Below are 14,212 nucleotides of genomic sequence, written 5' to 3'. Positions count from 1 at the left end.
AAGTTAAAATCTATTTTAGCTTGCTGGTTTTGTTCTGTATTTAATATTTTAAAAGAAATGTACACACGTGTCAGAAGTGGGGTTCGAACCCACGCTCTCTTTCGAGAACCAGAGCTTAAATCTGGCGCCTTAGACCGCTCGGCCATTCTGACTGCATGCGTATGAGCATTCCAATCGATTCGAATTACTTTCATCTATAAGAAGGCACACAATCGGAGAAGACGTCACTGCCGGCGAAAAGTCAATACATTAGAAAAAGGAAACAAAGTTTATTTGGCCTATCTTTAATGGCTCTCTCTTTCTCCCTTTGTGGTAAAAAATTGATTCTGAATTAATTACTTAGAGTAATGTTTCTTACTTATTTGAGTAACTACGCACATGTTCAAATAGATGGAATTGGGGACCGAAAGACGTTCTTCAACTTACTGCTTATGAAATACTGAAAGTTAAAATCTATTTTAGCTTGCTGGTTTTGTTCTGTATTTAATATTTTAAAAGAAAGGTACACACGTGTCAGAAGTGGGGTTCGAACCCACGCTCTCTTTCGAGAACCAGAGCTTAAATCTGGTTCCTTAGACCGCTCGGCCATTCTGACTGCATGCGTATGAGCATTCCAATCGATTCGAATTACTTTCATCTATAAGAAGGCACACAATCGGAGAAGACGTCACTGCCGGCGAAAAGTCAATACATTCGAAAAAGGAAACAAAGTTTATTTCGCCATATCTTTAATGGCTCTCTCTTTCTCACTTTGTGGTAAAAAATTGATTCTGAATTAATTACTTAGAGAAATGTTTCTTACTTATTTGAGTAACTACGCACATGTTCAAATAGATGGAATTGGAGACCGAAAGACGTTCTTCAACTTACTGCTTATGAAATACTGAAAGTTAAAATCTATTTTAGCTTGCTGGTTTTGTTCTATATTTAATATTTTTAAAGAAATGCACACATGTGTCAGAAGTGGGGTTCGAACCCACGCTCTCTTTCGAGAACCAGAGCTTAAATCTGGCGCCTTAGAAAGCTCGGCCATTCTGACTGCATGCGTATGAGCATTCCAATCGATTCGAATAACTTTCATCTATAAGAAGGCACACAATCGGAGAAGACGTCACTGCCGGCGAAAAGTCAATACATTCGAAAAAGGAAACAAAGTTTATTTCGCCATATCTTTAATGGCTCTCTCTTTCTCACTTTGTGGTAAAAAATTGATTCTGAATTAATTACTTAGAGAAATGTTTCTTACTTATTTGAGTAACTACGCACATGTTCAAATAGATGGAATTGGAGACCGAAAGACGTTCTTCAACTTACTGCTTATGAAATACTGAAAGTTAAAATCTATTTTAGCTTGCTGGTTTTGTTCTATATTTAATATTTTTAAAGAAATGCACACATGTGTCAGAAGTGGGGTTCGAACCCACGCTCTCTTTCGAGAACCAGAGCTTAAATCTGGCGCCTTAGAAAGCTCGGCCATTCTGACTGCATGCGTATGAGCATTCCAATCGATTCGAATTACTTTCATCTATAAGAAGGCACACAATCGGAGAAGACGTCACTGCCGGCGAAAAGTCAATACATTTGAAAAAGGAAACAAAGTTTATTTCGCCATATCTTTAATGGCTCTCTCTTTCTCACTTTGTGGTAAAAAATTGATTCTGAATTAATTACTTAGAGAAATGTTTCTTACTTATTTGAGTAACTACGCACATGTTCAAATAGATGGAATTGGAGACCGAAAGACGTTCTCCAACTTACTGCTTATGAAATACTGAAAGTTAAAATCTATTTTAGCTTGCTGGTTTTGTTCTGTATTTAATATTTTAAAAGAAATGCACACATGTGTCAGAAGTGGGGTTCGAACCCACGCTCTCTTTCGAGAACCAGAGCTTAAATCCGGCGCCTTAGACCGCTCGGCCATTCTGACTGCATGCGTATGAGCATTCCTATCGATTCGAATTACTTTCATCTATAAGAAGGCACACAATCGGAGAAGACGTCACTGCCGGCGAAAAGTCAATACATTCGAAAAAGGAAACAAAGTTTATTTCGCCATATCTTTAATGGCTCTCTCTTTCTCACTTTGTGGTAAAAAATTGATTCTGAATTAATTAATTAGAGAAATGTTTCTTACTTATTTGAGTAACTAGGCACATGTTCAAATAGATGGAATTGGGGACCGAAAGACGTTCTTCAACTTACTGCTTATGAAATACTGAAAGTTAAAATCTATTTTAGCTTGCAGGTTTTGTTCTGTATTTAATATTTTAAAAGAAATGTACACACGTGTCAGAAGTGGGGTTCGAACCCACGCTCTCTTTCGAGAACCAGAGCTTAAATCTGGCGCCTTAGACCGCTCGGCCATTCTGACTGCATGCGTATGAGCATTCCAATCGATTCGAATTACTTTCATCTATAAGAAGGCACACAATCGGAGAAGACGTCACTGCCGGCGAAAAGTCAATACATTCGAAAAAGGAAACAAAGTTTATTTCGCCATATCTTTAATGGCTCTCTCTTTCTCACTTTGTGGTAAAAAATTGATTCTGAATTAATTACTTAGAGTAATGTTTCTTACTTATTTGAGTAACTACGCACATGTTCAAATAGATGGAATTGGGGACCGAAAGACTTTCTTCAACTTACTGCTTATGAAATACTGAAAGTTAAAATCTATTTTAGCTTGCTGGTTTTGTTCTGTATTTAATATTTTAAAAGAAATGCACACATGTGTCAGAAATGGGGTTCGAACCCACGCTCTCTTTCGAGAACCAGAGCTTAAATCTGGCGCCTTAGACCGCTTGGCCATTCTGACTGCATGCGTATGAGCATTCCAATCGATTCGAATTACTTTCATCTATAAGAAGGCACACAATCGGAGAAGACGTCACTGCCGGCGAAAAGTCAATACATTCGAAAAAGGAAACAAAGTTTATTTCGCCATATCTTTAATGGCTCTCTCTTTCTCACTTTGTGGCAAAAAATTGATTCTGAATTAATTACTTAGAGTAATGTTTCTTACTTATTTGAGTAACTACGCACATGTTCAAATAGATGGAATTGGGGACCGAAAGACGTTCTTCAACTTACTGCTTATGAAATACTGAAAGTTAAAATCTATTTTAGCTTGCTGGTTTTGTTCTGTATTTAATATTTTAAAAGAAAGGTACACACGTGTCAGAAGTGGGGTTCGAACCCACGCTCTCTTTCGAGAACCAGAGCTTAAATCTGGTTCCTTAGACCGCTCGGCCATTCTGACTGCATGCGTATGAGCATTCCAATCGATTCGAATTACTTTCATCTATAAGAAGGCACACAATCGGAGAAGACGTCACTGCCGGCGAAAAGTCAATACATTCGAAAAAGGAAACAAAGTTTATTTCGCCATATCTTTAATGGCTCTCTCTTTCTCACTTTGTGGTAAAAAATTGATTCTGAATTAATTACTTAGAGAAATGTTTCTTACTTATTTGAGTAACTACGCACATGTTCAAATAGATGGAATTGGAGACCGAAAGACGTTCTTCAACTTACTGCTTATGAAATACTGAAAGTTAAAATCTATTTTAGCTTGCTGGTTTTGTTCTATATTTAATATTTTTAAAGAAATGCACACATGTGTCAGAAGTGGGGTTCGAACCCACGCTCTCTTTCGAGAACCAGAGCTTAAATCTGGCGCCTTAGAAAGCTCGGCCATTCTGACTGCATGCGTATGAGCATTCCAATCGATTCGAATAACTTTCATCTATAAGAAGGCACACAATCGGAGAAGACGTCACTGCCGGCGAAAAGTCAATACATTCGAAAAAGGAAACAAAGTTTATTTCGCCATATCTTTAATGGCTCTCTCTTTCTCACTTTGTGGTAAAAAATTGATTCTGAATTAATTACTTAGAGAAATGTTTCTTACTTATTTGAGTAACTACGCACATGTTCAAATAGATGGAATTGGAGACCGAAAGACGTTCTTCAACTTACTGCTTATGAAATACTGAAAGTTAAAATCTATTTTAGCTTGCTGGTTTTGTTCTATATTTAATATTTTTAAAGAAATGCACACATGTGTCAGAAGTGGGGTTCGAACCCACGCTCTCTTTCGAGAACCAGAGCTTAAATCCGGCGCCTTAGACCGCTCGGCCATTCTGACTGCATGCGTATGAGCATTCCTATCGATTCGAATTACTTTCATCTATAAGAAGGCACACAATCGGAGAAGACGTCACTGCCGGCGAAAAGTCAATACATTCGAAAAAGGAAACAAAGTTTATTTCGCCATATCTTTAATGGCTCTCTCTTTCTCACTTTGTGGTAAAAAATTGATTCTGAATTAATTAATTAGAGAAATGTTTCTTACTTATTTGAGTAACTAGGCACATGTTCAAATAGATGGAATTGGGGACCGAAAGACGTTCTTCAACTTACTGCTTATGAAATACTGAAAGTTAAAATCTATTTTAGCTTGCTGGTTTTGTTCTATATTTAATATTTTTAAAGAAATGCACACATGTGTCAGAAGTGGGGTTCGAACCCACGCTCTCTTTCGAGAACCAGAGCTTAAATCTGGCGCCTTAGAAAGCTCGGCCATTCTGACTGCATGCGTATGAGCATTCCAATCGATTCGAATTACTTTCATCTATAAGAAGGCACACAATCGGAGAAGACGTCACTGCCGGCGAAAAGTCAATACATTTGAAAAAGGAAACAAAGTTTATTTCGCCATATCTTTAATGGCTCTCTCTTTCTCACTTTGTGGTAAAAAATTGATTCTGAATTAATTACTTAGAGAAATGTTTCTTACTTATTTGAGTAACTACGCACATGTTCAAATAGATGGAATTGGAGACCGAAAGACGTTCTCCAACTTACTGCTTATGAAATACTGAAAGTTAAAATCTATTTTAGCTTGCTGGTTTTGTTCTGTATTTAATATTTTAAAAGAAATGCACACATGTGTCAGAAGTGGGGTTCGAACCCACGCTCTCTTTCGAGAACCAGAGCTTAAATCCGGCGCCTTAGACCGCTCGGCCATTCTGACTGCATGCGTATGAGCATTCCTATCGATTCGAATTACTTTCATCTATAAGAAGGCACACAATCGGAGAAGACGTCACTGCCGGCGAAAAGTCAATACATTCGAAAAAGGAAACAAAGTTTATTTCGCCATATCTTTAATGGCTCTCTCTTTCTCACTTTGTGGTAAAAAATTGATTCTGAATTAATTAATTAGAGAAATGTTTCTTACTTATTTGAGTAACTAGGCACATGTTCAAATAGATGGAATTGGGGACCGAAAGACGTTCTTCAACTTACTGCTTATGAAATACTGAAAGTTAAAATCTATTTTAGCTTGCAGGTTTTGTTCTGTATTTAATATTTTAAAAGAAATGTACACACGTGTCAGAAGTGGGGTTCGAACCCACGCTCTCTTTCGAGAACCAGAGCTTAAATCTGGCGCCTTAGACCGCTCGGCCATTCTGACTGCATGCGTATGAGCATTCCAATCGATTCGAATTACTTTCATCTATAAGAAGGCACACAATCGGAGAAGACGTCACTGCCGGCGAAAAGTCAATACATTCGAAAAAGGAAACAAAGTTTATTTCGCCATATCTTTAATGGCTCTCTCTTTCTCACTTTGTGGTAAAAAATTGATTCTGAATTAATTACTTAGAGTAATGTTTCTTACTTATTTGAGTAACTACGCACATGTTCAAATAGATGGAATTGGGGACCGAAAGACTTTCTTCAACTTACTGCTTATGAAATACTGAAAGTTAAAATCTATTTTAGCTTGCTGGTTTTGTTCTGTATTTAATATTTTAAAAGAAATGCACACATGTGTCAGAAATGGGGTTCGAACCCACGCTCTCTTTCGAGAACCAGAGCTTAAATCTGGCGCCTTAGACCGCTTGGCCATTCTGACTGCATGCGTATGAGCATTCCAATCGATTCGAATTACTTTCATCTATAAGAAGGCACACAATCGGAGAAGACGTCACTGCCGGCGAAAAGTCAATACATTCGAAAAAGGAAACAAAGTTTATTTCGCCATATCTTTAATGGCTCTCTCTTTCTCACTTTGTGGCAAAAAATTGATTCTGAATTAATTACTTAGAGTAATGTTTCTTACTTATTTGAGTAACTACGCACATGTTCAAATAGATGGAATTGGGGACCGAAAGACGTTCTTCAACTTACTGCTTATGAAATACTGAAAGTTAAAATCTATTTTAGCTTGCTGGTTTTGTTCTGTATTTAATATTTTAAAAGAAAGGTACACACGTGTCAGAAGTGGGGTTCGAACCCACGCTCTCTTTCGAGAACCAGAGCTTAAATCTGGTTCCTTAGACCGCTCGGCCATTCTGACTGCATGCGTATGAGCATTCCAATCGATTCGAATTACTTTCATCTATAAGAAGGCACACAATCGGAGAAGACGTCACTGCCGGCGAAAAGTCAATACATTCGAAAAAGGAAACAAAGTTTATTTCGCCATATCTTTAATGGCTCTCTCTTTCTCACTTTGTGGTAAAAAATTGATTCTGAATTAATTACTTAGAGAAATGTTTCTTACTTATTTGAGTAACTACGCACATGTTCAAATAGATGGAATTGGAGACCGAAAGACGTTCTTCAACTTACTGCTTATGAAATACTGAAAGTTAAAATCTATTTTAGCTTGCTGGTTTTGTTCTATATTTAATATTTTTAAAGAAATGCACACATGTGTCAGAAGTGGGGTTCGAACCCACGCTCTCTTTCGAGAACCAGAGCTTAAATCTGGCGCCTTAGAAAGCTCGGCCATTCTGACTGCATGCGTATGAGCATTCCAATCGATTCGAATAACTTTCATCTATAAGAAGGCACACAATCGGAGAAGACGTCACTGCCGGCGAAAAGTCAATACATTCGAAAAAGGAAACAAAGTTTATTTCGCCATATCTTTAATGGCTCTCTCTTTCTCACTTTGTGGTAAAAAATTGATTCTGAATTAATTACTTAGAGAAATGTTTCTTACTTATTTGAGTAACTACGCACATGTTCAAATAGATGGAATTGGAGACCGAAAGACGTTCTTCAACTTACTGCTTATGAAATACTGAAAGTTAAAATCTATTTTAGCTTGCTGGTTTTGTTCTATATTTAATATTTTTAAAGAAATGCACACATGTGTCAGAAGTGGGGTTCGAACCCACGCTCTCTTTCGAGAACCAGAGCTTAAATCCGGCGCCTTAGACCGCTCGGCCATTCTGACTGCATGCGTATGAGCATTCCTATCGATTCGAATTACTTTCATCTATAAGAAGGCACACAATCGGAGAAGACGTCACTGCCGGCGAAAAGTCAATACATTCGAAAAAGGAAACAAAGTTTATTTCGCCATATCTTTAATGGCTCTCTCTTTCTCACTTTGTGGTAAAAAATTGATTCTGAATTAATTAATTAGAGAAATGTTTCTTACTTATTTGAGTAACTAGGCACATGTTCAAATAGATGGAATTGGGGACCGAAAGACGTTCTTCAACTTACTGCTTATGAAATACTGAAAGTTAAAATCTATTTTAGCTTGCAGGTTTTGTTCTGTATTTAATATTTTAAAAGAAATGTACACACGTGTCAGAAGTGGGGTTCGAACCCACGCTCTCTTTCGAGAACCAGAGCTTAAATCTGGCGCCTTAGACCGCTCGGCCATTCTGACTGCATGCGTATGAGCATTCCAATCGATTCGAATTACTTTCATCTATAAGAAGGCACACAATCGGAGAAGACGTCACTGCCGGCGAAAAGTCAATACATTCGAAAAAGGAAACAAAGTTTATTTCGCCATATCTTTAATGGCTCTCTCTTTCTCACTTTGTGGTAAAAAATTGATTCTGAATTAATTACTTAGAGTAATGTTTCTTACTTATTTGAGTAACTACGCACATGTTCAAATAGATGGAATTGGGGACCGAAAGACTTTCTTCAACTTACTGCTTATGAAATACTGAAAGTTAAAATCTATTTTAGCTTGCTGGTTTTGTTCTGTATTTAATATTTTAAAAGAAATGCACACATGTGTCAGAAATGGGGTTCGAACCCACGCTCTCTTTCGAGAACCAGAGCTTAAATCTGGCGCCTTAGACCGCTTGGCCATTCTGACTGCATGCGTATGAGCATTCCAATCGATTCGAATTACTTTCATCTATAAGAAGGCACACAATCGGAGAAGACGTCACTGCCGGCGAAAAGTCAATACATTCGAAAAAGGAAACAAAGTTTATTTCGCCATATCTTTAATGGCTCTCTCTTTCTCACTTTGTGGCAAAAAATTGATTCTGAATTAATTACTTAGAGAAATGTTTCTTACTTATTTGAGTAACTACGCACATGTTCAAATAGAAGGAATTGGGGACCGAAAGACGTTCTTCAACTTACTGCTTATGAAATACTGAAAGTTAAAATCTATTTTAGCTTGTTGGTTTTGTTCTGTATTTAATATTTTAAAAGAAATGTACACACGTGTCAGAAGTGGGGTTCGAACCCACGCTCCCTTTCGAGAACCAGAGCTTAAATCTGGCGCCTTAGACCGCTCGGCCATTCTGACTGCATGCGTATGAGCATTCCAATCGATTCGAATTACTTTCATCTATAAGAAGGCACACAATCGGAGAAGACGTCACTGCCGGCGAAAAGTCAATACATTCGAAAAAGGAAACAAAGTTTATTTCGCCATATCTTTAATGGCTCTCTCTTTCTCACTTTGTGGTAAAAAATTGATTCTGAATTAATTAGTTAGAGAAATGTTTCTTACTTATTTGAGTAACTACGCACATGTTCAAATAGATGGAATTGGGGACCGAAAGACGTTCTTCAATTTACTGCTTATGAAATACTGAAAGTTAAAATATATTTTAGCTTGCTGGTTTTGTTCTGTATTTAATATTTTTAAAGAAATGCACATATGTGTCAGAAGTGGGGTTCGAACCCACGCTCTCATTCGAGAACCAGAGCTTAAATCTGGCGCCTTAGACTGCTCGGCCATTCTGACTGCATGCGTATGAGCATTCCAATCGATTCGAATTACTTTCATCTATAAGAAGGCACACAATCGGAGAAGACGTCACTGCCGGCGAAAAGTCAATACATTCGAAAAAGGAAACAAAGTTTATTTCGCCATATCTTTAATGGCTCTCTCTTTCTCACTTTGTGGTAAAAAATTGATTCTGAATTAATTACTTAGAGAAATGTTTCTTACTTATTTGAGTAACTACGCACATGTTCAAATAGATGGAATTGGGGACCGAAAGACGTTCTTCAACTTACTGCTTATGAAATACTGAAAGTTAAAATCTATTTTAGCTTGCTGGTTTTGTTCTGTATTTAATATTTTAAAAGAAATGCACACACGTGTCAGAAGTGGGGTTCGAACCCACGCTCTCTTTCGAGAACCAGAGCTTAAATCGGGCGCCTTAGACCGCTCGGCCATTCTGACAGCATGCGTATGAGCATTCCAATCGATTCGAATTAATTTCATCTATAAGAAGGCACACAATCGGAGAAGACGTCACTGCCGGCAAAAAGTCAATACTTTCGAAAAAGGAAACAAAGTTTATTTCGCCATATCTTTAATGGCTCTCTCTTTCTCACTTTGTGGTAAAAAATTGATTGAGAATTAATTACTTAGAGAAATGTTTCTTACTTATTTGAGTAACTACGCACATGTTCAAATAGATGGAATTGGGGACCGAAAGACGTTCTTCAACTTACTGTTTATGAAGTACTGAAAGTTAAAATCTATTTTAGCTTGCTGGTTTTGTTCTGTATTTAATATTTTAAAAGAAATGCACTCACGTGTCAGAAGTGGGGTTCGAACCCACGCTCTCTTTCGAGAACCAGAGCTTAAATCTGGCGCCTTAGACCGCTCGGCCATTCTGACTGCATGCGTATGAGCATTCCAATCGATTCGAATTACTTTCATCTATAAGAAGGCGCACAATCGGAGAAGACGTCACTGCCGGCGAAAAGTCAATACATTCGAAAAAGGAAACAAAGTTTATTTCGCCATATCTTTAATGGCTCTCTCTTTCTCACTTTGTGGTAAAAAATTGATTCTGAATTAATTACTTAGAGAAATGTTTCTTACTTATTTGAGTAACTACGCACATGTTCAAATAGATGGAATTGGGGACCGAAAGACGTTCTTCAACTTACTGCTTATGAAATACTGAAAGTTAAAATCTATTTTAGCTTGCTGGTTTTGTTCTGTATTTAATATTTTAAAAGAAATGCACACATGTGTCAGAAGTGGGGTTCGAACCCACGCTCCCTTTCGAGAACCAGAGCTTAAACCTGGCGCCTTAGACCGCTCGGCCATTCTGACAGCATGCGTATGAGCATTCCAATCGATTCGAATTACTTTCATCTATAAGAAGGCACACAATCGGAGAAGACGTCACTGCCGGCGAAAAGTCAATACATTCGAAAAAGGAAACAAAGTTTATTTTGCCATATATTTAATGGCTCTCTCTTTCTCACTTTGTGGTAAAAAATTGATTGAGAATTAATTACTTAGAGAAATGTTTCTTACTTATTTGAGTAACTACGCACATGTTCAAATAGATGGAAATGGGGACCGAAAGACGTTCTTTAACTTACTGCTTATGAAATACTGAAAGTTAAAATCTATTTTAGCTTGCTGGTTTTGTTCTGTATTTAATATTTTAAAAGAAATGCACTCACGTGTCAGAAGTGGGGTTCGAACCCACGCTCTCTTTCGAGAACCAGAGCTTAAATCTGGCGCCTTAGACTGCTCGAACATTCTGACTGCATGCGTATGAGCATTCCAATCGATTCGAATTACTTTCATCTATAAGAAGGCACACAATCGGAGAAGACGTCACTGCCGGCGAAAAGTCAATACATTCGAAAAAGGAAACAAAGTTTATTTCGCCATATCTTTAATGGCTCTGTCTTTCTCACTTTGTGGTAAAAAATTGATTCTGAATTAATTACTTAGAGAAATGTTTCTTACTTATTTGAGTAACTACGCACATGTTCAAATAGATGGAATTGGGGACCGAAAGACGTTCTTCAACTTACTTCTTATGAAATACTGAAAGTTAAAATCTATTTTAGCTTGCTGGTTTTGTTCTGTATTTAATATTTTAAAAGAAATGCACACACGTGTCAGAAGTGGGGTTCGAACCCACGCTCTTTTTCGAGAACCAGAGCTTAAATCTGGCGCCTTAGACCGCTCGGCCATTCTGACTGCATGCGTATGAGCATTCCAATCGATTCGAATTACTTTCATCTATAAGAAGACACACAATCGGAGAAGACGTCACTGCCGGCGAAAAGTCAATACATTCGAAAAAGGAAACAAAGTTTATTTCGCCATATCTTTAATGGCTCTCTCTTTCTCACTTTGTGGTAAAAAATTGATTCTGAATTAATTACTTAGAGAAATGTTTCTTACTTATTTGAGTAACTACGCACATGTTCAAATAGATGGAATTGGGGACCGAAAGACGTTCTTCAACTTACTGCTTATGAAATACTGAAAGTTAAAATCTATTTTAGCTTGCTGGTTTTGTTCTGTATTTAATATTTTAAAAGAAATGCACACATGTGTCAGAAGTGGGGTTCGAACCCACGCTCCCTTTCGAGAACCAGAGCTTAAACTTGCGCCTTAGACCGCTCGGCCATTCTGACAGCATGCGTATGAGCATTCCAATCGATTCGAATTAATTTCATCTATAAGAAGGCACACAATCGGAGAATACATCACTGCCGGCGAAAAGTCAATACATTCGAAAAAGGAAACAAAGTTTATTTCGCCATATCTTTAATGGCTCTCTCTTTCTCACTTTGTGGTAAAAAATTGATTGAGAATTAATTACTTAGAGAAATGTTTCTTACTTATTTGAGTAACTACGCACATGTTCAAATAGATGGAATTGGGGACCGAAAGACTTTCTTCAACTTACTGTTTATGAAGTACTGAAAGTTAAAATCTATTTTAGCTTGCTGGTTTTGTTCTGTATTTAATATTTTAAAAGAAATGCACTCACGTGTCAGAAGTGGGGTTCGAACCCACGCTCTCTTTCGAGAACCAGAGCTTAAATCTGGCGCCTTAGACCGCTCGGCCATTCTGACTGCATGCGTATGAGCATTCCAATCGATTCGAATTACTTTCATCTATAAGAAGGCGCACAATCGGAGAAGACGTCACTGCCGGCGAAAAGTCAATACATTCGAAAAAGGAAACAAAGTTTATTTCGCCATATCTTTAATGGCTCTCTCTTTCTCACTTTGTGGTAAAAAATTGATTCTGAATTAATTACTTAGAGAAATGTTTCTTACTTATTTGAGTAACTACGCACATGTTCAAATAGATGGAATTGGGGACCGAAAGACGTTCTTCAACTTACTGTTTATGAAGTACTGAAAGTTAAAATCTATTTTAGCTTGCTGGTTTTGTTCTGTATTTAATATTTTAAAAGAAATGTACACACGTGTCAGAAGTGGGGTTCGAACCCACGCTCTCTTTCGAGAACCAGAGCTTAAATCTGGCGCCTTAGACCGCTCGGCCATTCTGACTGCATGCGTATGAGCATTCCAATCGATTCGAATTACTTTCATCTATAAGAAGGCGCACAATCGGAGAAGACGTCACTGCCGGCGAAAAGTCAATACATTCGAAAAAGGAAACAAAGTTTATTTCGCCATATCTTTAATGGCTCTCTCTTTCTCACTTTGTGGTAAAAAATTGATTCTGAATTAATTACTTAGAGAAATGTTTCTTACTTATTTGAGTAACTACGCACATGTTCAAATAGATGGAATTGGGGACCGAAAGACGTTCTTCAACTTACTGCTTATGAAATACTGAAAGTTAAAATCTATTTTAGCTTGCTGGTTTTGTTCTGTATTTAATATTTTAAAAGAAATGCACACATGTGTCAGAAGTGGGGTTCGAACCCACGCTCCCTTTCGAGAACCAGAGCTTAAACCTGGCGCCTTAGACCGCTCGGCCATTCTGACAGCATGCGTATGAGCATTCCAATCGATTCGAATTACTTTCATCTATAAGAAGGCACACAATCGGAGAAGACGTCACTGCCGGCGAAAAGTCAATACATTCGAAAAAGGAAACAAAGTTTATTTTGCCATATATTTAATGGCTCTCTCTTTCTCACTTTGTGGTAAAAAATTGATTGAGAATTAATTACTTAGAGAAATGTTTCTTACTTATTTGAGTAACTACGCACATGTTCAAATAGATGGAAATGGGGACCGAAAGACGTTCTTTAACTTACTGCTTATGAAATACTGAAAGTTAAAATCTATTTTAGCTTGCTGGTTTTGTTCTGTATTTAATATTTTAAAAGAAATGCACTCACGTGTCAGAAGTGGGGTTCGAACCCACGCTCTCTTTCGAGAACCAGAGCTTAAATCTGGCGCCTTAGACTGCTCGAACATTCTGACTGCATGCGTATGAGCATTCCAATCGATTCGAATTACTTTCATCTATAAGAAGGCACACAATCGGAGAAGACGTCACTGCCGGCGAAAAGTCAATACATTCGAAAAAGGAAACAAAGTTTATTTCGCCATATCTTTAATGGCTCTGTCTTTCTCACTTTGTGGTAAAAAATTGATTCTGAATTAATTACTTAGAGAAATGTTTCTTACTTATTTGAGTAACTACGCACATGTTCAAATAGATGGAATTGGGGACCGAAAGACGTTCTTCAACTTACTTCTTATGAAATACTGAAAGTTAAAATCTATTTTAGCTTGCTGGTTTTGTTCTGTATTTAATATTTTAAAAGAAATGCACACACGTGTCAGAAGTGGGGTTCGAACCCACGCTCTTTTTCGAGAACCAGAGCTTAAATCTGGCGCCTTAGACCGCTCGGCCATTCTGACTGCATGCGTATGAGCATTCCAATCGATTCGAATTACTTTCATCTATAAGAAGACACACAATCGGAGAAGACGTCACTGCCGGCGAAAAGTCAATACATTCGAAAAAGGAAACAAAGTTTATTTCGCCATATCTTTAATGGCTCTCTCTTTCTCACTTTGTGGTAAAAAATTGATTCTGAATTAATTACTTAGAGAAATGTTTCTTACTTATTTGAGTAACTACGCACATGTTCAAATAGATGGAATTGGGGACCGAAAGACGTTCTTCAACTTACTGCTTATGAAATACTGAAAGTTA

General features: G+C 37.5%; 29 non-coding genes across 29 annotated transcripts; all 29 read right to left on the bottom strand.

The window, feature by feature from the left end:
• Positions 1–68: 68 nt before the first annotated feature.
• Positions 69–152, bottom strand: Trnal-uaa (transfer RNA leucine (anticodon UAA)). Its single transcript has one exon. It is a non-coding gene; the product is annotated as a tRNA-Leu (tRNA).
• A 359-nt stretch (positions 153–511) lies between these two features.
• On the bottom strand, positions 512–595 carry Trnal-uaa (transfer RNA leucine (anticodon UAA)). The gene has a single exon. It is a non-coding gene; the product is annotated as a tRNA-Leu (tRNA).
• Positions 596–955: 360 nt separating this feature from the next.
• On the bottom strand, positions 956–1,039 carry Trnal-uaa (transfer RNA leucine (anticodon UAA)). Its single transcript has one exon. It is a non-coding gene; the product is annotated as a tRNA-Leu (tRNA).
• Positions 1,040–1,399: 360 nt separating this feature from the next.
• Positions 1,400–1,483, bottom strand: Trnal-uaa (transfer RNA leucine (anticodon UAA)). Its single transcript has one exon. It is a non-coding gene; the product is annotated as a tRNA-Leu (tRNA).
• Positions 1,484–1,843: 360 nt separating this feature from the next.
• Trnal-uaa (transfer RNA leucine (anticodon UAA)) lies at positions 1,844–1,927 on the bottom strand. The gene has a single exon. It is a non-coding gene; the product is annotated as a tRNA-Leu (tRNA).
• Positions 1,928–2,287: 360 nt separating this feature from the next.
• On the bottom strand, positions 2,288–2,371 carry Trnal-uaa (transfer RNA leucine (anticodon UAA)). Its single transcript has one exon. It is a non-coding gene; the product is annotated as a tRNA-Leu (tRNA).
• Positions 2,372–2,731: 360 nt separating this feature from the next.
• Trnal-uaa (transfer RNA leucine (anticodon UAA)) lies at positions 2,732–2,815 on the bottom strand. The gene has a single exon. It is a non-coding gene; the product is annotated as a tRNA-Leu (tRNA).
• Positions 2,816–3,175: 360 nt separating this feature from the next.
• Trnal-uaa (transfer RNA leucine (anticodon UAA)) lies at positions 3,176–3,259 on the bottom strand. Its single transcript has one exon. It is a non-coding gene; the product is annotated as a tRNA-Leu (tRNA).
• Positions 3,260–3,619: 360 nt separating this feature from the next.
• On the bottom strand, positions 3,620–3,703 carry Trnal-uaa (transfer RNA leucine (anticodon UAA)). The gene has a single exon. It is a non-coding gene; the product is annotated as a tRNA-Leu (tRNA).
• A 360-nt stretch (positions 3,704–4,063) lies between these two features.
• On the bottom strand, positions 4,064–4,147 carry Trnal-uaa (transfer RNA leucine (anticodon UAA)). Its single transcript has one exon. It is a non-coding gene; the product is annotated as a tRNA-Leu (tRNA).
• A 360-nt stretch (positions 4,148–4,507) lies between these two features.
• On the bottom strand, positions 4,508–4,591 carry Trnal-uaa (transfer RNA leucine (anticodon UAA)). Its single transcript has one exon. It is a non-coding gene; the product is annotated as a tRNA-Leu (tRNA).
• A 360-nt stretch (positions 4,592–4,951) lies between these two features.
• On the bottom strand, positions 4,952–5,035 carry Trnal-uaa (transfer RNA leucine (anticodon UAA)). The gene has a single exon. It is a non-coding gene; the product is annotated as a tRNA-Leu (tRNA).
• Positions 5,036–5,395: 360 nt separating this feature from the next.
• On the bottom strand, positions 5,396–5,479 carry Trnal-uaa (transfer RNA leucine (anticodon UAA)). The gene has a single exon. It is a non-coding gene; the product is annotated as a tRNA-Leu (tRNA).
• Positions 5,480–5,839: 360 nt separating this feature from the next.
• Positions 5,840–5,923, bottom strand: Trnal-uaa (transfer RNA leucine (anticodon UAA)). The gene has a single exon. It is a non-coding gene; the product is annotated as a tRNA-Leu (tRNA).
• Positions 5,924–6,283: 360 nt separating this feature from the next.
• Positions 6,284–6,367, bottom strand: Trnal-uaa (transfer RNA leucine (anticodon UAA)). The gene has a single exon. It is a non-coding gene; the product is annotated as a tRNA-Leu (tRNA).
• Positions 6,368–6,727: 360 nt separating this feature from the next.
• Positions 6,728–6,811, bottom strand: Trnal-uaa (transfer RNA leucine (anticodon UAA)). The gene has a single exon. It is a non-coding gene; the product is annotated as a tRNA-Leu (tRNA).
• A 360-nt stretch (positions 6,812–7,171) lies between these two features.
• Positions 7,172–7,255, bottom strand: Trnal-uaa (transfer RNA leucine (anticodon UAA)). The gene has a single exon. It is a non-coding gene; the product is annotated as a tRNA-Leu (tRNA).
• Positions 7,256–7,615: 360 nt separating this feature from the next.
• On the bottom strand, positions 7,616–7,699 carry Trnal-uaa (transfer RNA leucine (anticodon UAA)). Its single transcript has one exon. It is a non-coding gene; the product is annotated as a tRNA-Leu (tRNA).
• A 360-nt stretch (positions 7,700–8,059) lies between these two features.
• On the bottom strand, positions 8,060–8,143 carry Trnal-uaa (transfer RNA leucine (anticodon UAA)). Its single transcript has one exon. It is a non-coding gene; the product is annotated as a tRNA-Leu (tRNA).
• Positions 8,144–8,503: 360 nt separating this feature from the next.
• Positions 8,504–8,587, bottom strand: Trnal-uaa (transfer RNA leucine (anticodon UAA)). Its single transcript has one exon. It is a non-coding gene; the product is annotated as a tRNA-Leu (tRNA).
• Positions 8,588–8,947: 360 nt separating this feature from the next.
• On the bottom strand, positions 8,948–9,031 carry Trnal-uaa (transfer RNA leucine (anticodon UAA)). Its single transcript has one exon. It is a non-coding gene; the product is annotated as a tRNA-Leu (tRNA).
• Positions 9,032–9,391: 360 nt separating this feature from the next.
• Positions 9,392–9,475, bottom strand: Trnal-uaa (transfer RNA leucine (anticodon UAA)). The gene has a single exon. It is a non-coding gene; the product is annotated as a tRNA-Leu (tRNA).
• A 360-nt stretch (positions 9,476–9,835) lies between these two features.
• Trnal-uaa (transfer RNA leucine (anticodon UAA)) lies at positions 9,836–9,919 on the bottom strand. The gene has a single exon. It is a non-coding gene; the product is annotated as a tRNA-Leu (tRNA).
• Positions 9,920–10,279: 360 nt separating this feature from the next.
• Positions 10,280–10,363, bottom strand: Trnal-uaa (transfer RNA leucine (anticodon UAA)). The gene has a single exon. It is a non-coding gene; the product is annotated as a tRNA-Leu (tRNA).
• An 804-nt stretch (positions 10,364–11,167) lies between these two features.
• Positions 11,168–11,251, bottom strand: Trnal-uaa (transfer RNA leucine (anticodon UAA)). Its single transcript has one exon. It is a non-coding gene; the product is annotated as a tRNA-Leu (tRNA).
• Positions 11,252–12,054: 803 nt separating this feature from the next.
• Trnal-uaa (transfer RNA leucine (anticodon UAA)) lies at positions 12,055–12,138 on the bottom strand. Its single transcript has one exon. It is a non-coding gene; the product is annotated as a tRNA-Leu (tRNA).
• Positions 12,139–12,498: 360 nt separating this feature from the next.
• Trnal-uaa (transfer RNA leucine (anticodon UAA)) lies at positions 12,499–12,582 on the bottom strand. Its single transcript has one exon. It is a non-coding gene; the product is annotated as a tRNA-Leu (tRNA).
• Positions 12,583–12,942: 360 nt separating this feature from the next.
• Trnal-uaa (transfer RNA leucine (anticodon UAA)) lies at positions 12,943–13,026 on the bottom strand. The gene has a single exon. It is a non-coding gene; the product is annotated as a tRNA-Leu (tRNA).
• Positions 13,027–13,830: 804 nt separating this feature from the next.
• Trnal-uaa (transfer RNA leucine (anticodon UAA)) lies at positions 13,831–13,914 on the bottom strand. The gene has a single exon. It is a non-coding gene; the product is annotated as a tRNA-Leu (tRNA).
• Positions 13,915–14,212: the final 298 nt, after the last annotated feature.

This window comes from Argiope bruennichi, chromosome 10, assembly GCF_947563725.1.
Source record: "Argiope bruennichi chromosome 10, qqArgBrue1.1, whole genome shotgun sequence".
NCBI lineage: Eukaryota > Metazoa > Arthropoda > Arachnida > Araneae > Araneidae > Argiope > Argiope bruennichi.
This window is presented reverse-complemented; position numbering and strand designations above follow the sequence as displayed.